Genomic DNA, 4239 nt, shown 5'->3' with positions numbered 1-4239 from the left:
TCTCTCGCAGAATCTGGATCTTGACAATTTGATTTTGCTAGTCTTTCTGGCCACCAGGTCCTCAGAATCTTTCTTCCTTCATCCAGTGTCCCTGGTTTGGGGATTCCAGGGTAGACTGCTATATCCTGCTTTTTCCATGAGCTTGAAGTACGAACAGCATGCACTTTGGCCAATGAGCAATCTTCCTGGCCCGTTTTCTTCTTACCATGATCCTTTATGAATGAGCTTTTGAAGATATCCTTTTTTCTGTTCCTCAAACTGTATAAATCACATTCTATTTTTCTTATCAATATGTTTTTAATAGCTCATAACTGAGGAGAATGACACCAGTATGACTCTTCTCCAACAGCCAGACTTTCAGAAATGATCATGTTTCAGCTGAGAGTAAGATTACAAACCAGAAAACGCCCTTTACAATCTGTGTCCAAATCTTATGCCCGCCATGTGGTACCTTCTGTTAAAGCTCTGAAAGGCATCTTACGCACCATCAATCTGTATTTGGAGACCCTCTACCAGCAGCCACATTTATGTGTTGCTGATTGCCTCACTGGATTTACAAGAGCTAAGGGGAGAGTTTCTGATATAACCAGAAAAGCCTAATGAAATAAATGTCAATGAAAACAAAGGACAACCTCCAAGAGGAGAATGAACAAGAATGTTTTCTACAGCTGCTTTATCTCCTGGATTGTCTTTCCCTTCCAGACATTTCTCCTCAGTTTTCATTCATCGACTCTGAGCTCAATGTTTGCCAGAAACCGGGGGCTTTGGCAATGAAACAAGCCAGATTTCTGCACTTCAGGGAACTTGAAATTTATTTAGAGAAAAAAGACTAGCACAGGATACAATTCTCAAAACCTAACAGTGCCTATAGTTAAGTAATAGCTCTCGTGGATTTAAAGTGCCTTAAAATATCATCAGAAGCAAGTTCAATGAGAGCTTCTGGAATAACCTATTCCAGCTTCAAGGAGTAGGGATGTGTGATGAGCCTCAGAAGGGGAGCTCCCTTGACAGAGCTCTGAAGAAAAGGACAGCCAAATGGAGGCAGACAGTGTTTCTCATAGTATGCTGTGGTGGAGACAAGAAAGGGAGAAGAAGAAAGACAGACTGGAGAAGGGGAACTACAGAGAGAATGGGAGTAGGGAAGAGAACAGGACACAAAAAGAAAGAGACAGAGATAAAATGAAGGGAAAGAGAGATGGAGAGCAAGACAGAAAGAAAAAGGAGAGTTAAGGAGAGAGAGAAAAGAAAAAGATAGGAAAGAGAAAAGAAAGGGAGAAAAGGGAAGAGACAGAGAAAGAGACTGAGATTTCCTTGACTTAAAGCTGCTGTGAGGGATTCTAATTTAAACCTTCAGAATCCTTCCAGAAATCTAAGTTTACAGCAAGTTACCTCCTGCACACTCAAAAGGCGAAGAGGACCACAGCCTACCTTCAGAAAAGCACCTGCCTAAGAAAGGCAAGCGGCTGCAACTGTCCTTCACAGCCTGAACATCAAGAGGCACTGTTAGCTGAGACTGGCTCTCTCCATAAACATTTTAACACGTTATCTTTATATTTTAATGTTCTGTCATAACTGTTATTTTACTTCAGATACTAAGGTGTCAATTATTTATATCACCATTTACAACCAAACGGTGTAAGAAGAAATTCTGTGGCTTAACCAAGATCATCGCTAGTCAGCGGCTAGTCACAGGTCTCCCAGCAGAGGGTCAGACATTCATTCCACTATACGTCACTTGCTTGCAATATTTTATTTGTTGTTTGCCACAAGTTAAAACTGTTGATTTGGACATTGATTAAACTGAAGAAATATATCAATATTATGTTTACGTACAGGTGGTCTTGTACTTAGTTTCCCACCGTTTCAACCAAACATCTCTCCATTATACACTCATTTAACCTCCCACTCAGATCATATATTTCCTGAGTTAGTGCTACGTAGTAGGATTTTTTTACAGTCAAAAGATAAAAAAAAAAAGGTCATTCCCTGGGACCCCACAGACCATGACAGCCAGAAAAGCTGATAGGCTCACTGCAGATCTTCACCTTTCCCATGTCTCCTCCAAATTCAATTAGCTTCAGGCCTTGACTTTCCCTTTGAAAAAACAATCCCTGGTCTAGTCTATGCCCACCTTTATAGTATACTACCTGCTATGGCCTGTTCTCTCTCTCTCTCTCTCTCTCTCTCTCTCTCTCTCTCTCCCCACCCATTCCCAGGGCAATACCCTCAGATGCCTCTCCTCAGCTACCTGTAGGCATAAGGTTATTGTGTAATTCAAATGCTGATTTTTGTACCCGCCCCCATACCTGATTGCAATCCTTGTCAGAGAATTTCAGTGTAAATGTTGCTCCCCAATTCTCCCCTGATATGCAAATAAAGCAGCTTATAGCCAATTCCTGAGCAGGGGAGTGAATAGGGCTGGACTTTCTGCCAGCCAAGGGAAGAGGAGTTAGAGGAGGAAGTAAGGGATTGACCCATTCGCAAACCTTCAGGGTTAAGAATAGAGTAATAATTGCTCAGTTATTGTTTTGTGAAGCTAATTATTAAACGAATATAAATAATTCTCAGTTATTTGTGTGATAGCTGGTTTAAAAGAGAAACTGAAAAACAATCACAATTTTATAAAATTAACCAATCACAATTTTATAAAATTAACCAAAACAGCCACCCTCCAGGCCATCCCAATTCCTAAGGGTCAGCTGCCAATATCTGGAAGTACATTAAACCCATAACTCCAGAGACCACACCTAGCAGTTTCACAGAAGCATTCTATACCAGGCAACACACAAATACCACTCAGTCCTGAAAAACAGAGAGAGCAACAGAATCCAAGGAAAAATGTTATCCAACATCCAACAAAAACAAGGCCAGATATCAGCACCTACAATTACAATCACCTCAAAGCCAAATGCCTAGATGCCAGTGCAAAAACACAACCAATAACAATCAGAGCCAAGCAAGCCTTCTAGAGTAAGCCTGGGAATTGCTACATGGCTGAAGGAAAAGTCAAGGATCTCATAATAGCCTGTAGAGATCCTTAAAGAAGAAATGAATAAATTATTAAAGACCAATTTCCCTTATGAACATAGATACAAGTTTTCTCAATAAAATACTTGCAAACCAAATCCAAAAATACATCAAAAAGATAATCCACTACGAATAAGTCTCCATCCCAGAGATGCAGGTGAGAGACCAAAAGATAAATTAGCAGCTATTATTAAGACCTGAAGTAGGTGGGTGGAAAAGTCCAGTAATGCCCTGAGGGGAAGGACCGCCTTACTGCATTCTTTCCCCACCCACTAGAGATAACAGTTGCTAGGAAATTGGCCCATCCCCCTAGGGAGGGACACCAGGTCATTATGGTCTGGAGACCTTCCTATAGCCAATCAATTCAAAATGTAGCATTTTGACCAATAGATGCTTGCCAGGCAGGAATTGCCCCTGCCTTGGGCATGCTGGGAGGGACCAGAATCTATATATCACCCAACTAACCAGGGTGAAGCGCGCTCAGCTCCCACCGCTTCAGCAGTGGGTGTTGTGGGCCCAAGCTGCAGCTTGTAATTTACAATAAAAAGACCCTCATGTGTTTTGCAATGTAGTCGATTCCTGTAGGTCTTTTGGGAGCTCCCAAACTGGGTGTAACACTGGGTGTATGTAGTTCAACATACATAAATCAATAAATATAATCTATCATACAAACAAACTGAGAGACAAAAAGCACATGATCACCTCATTAGATACAGAAAGGGCCGCTAAAAAGATCTAATACCCCTTTATAATAAAAGTCTTGAAGAGGTTAGGAATAAAAGGGACATACCTAAAAATAATAAAGGCAGTTTCGAGCAAGCCCATAGACAACATCAACCTAAATAGAAACCCGAAGCAATTTGTCGGGTTTTTGTTTTGATGCCAGGTGTGGAATATGGAGCTGCTTCAGACTGTCCACAGCAGCTAACTATGGTTTGTCTAATACTCTAGGAAAGGCCTGGTTTTGCCAGATGAAGATGGTTTACCTTTGGAATGTTGGAGACTCTTACAGGTGCCGGAGCCCCAGGAGGAGTGGGCAGCACTCCAAGGAAGGCAGCTGCAGCTCTCCCTGCTGCTGCCCCTTCTGCTGCCGGGTTCATGGGTTGATGGGTTCCTGGACTGCCGGGTTGATGGGTTGCTGGATTCCTGGACTGCCGGGTTGATGGGTTGATGGGTTCCTGGACTGCCGGGTTGATGGGTTGCTGGATTCCT

Source organism: Psammomys obesus, unplaced genomic scaffold (assembly GCF_907164565.1).
Source record: "Psammomys obesus unplaced genomic scaffold, mPsaObe1.curated_primary_1811, whole genome shotgun sequence".
Lineage (NCBI taxonomy): Eukaryota > Metazoa > Chordata > Mammalia > Rodentia > Muridae > Psammomys > Psammomys obesus.
The sequence above is the reverse complement of the archived record's forward strand: the minus strand, read 5'-3'. Positions refer to the sequence as shown.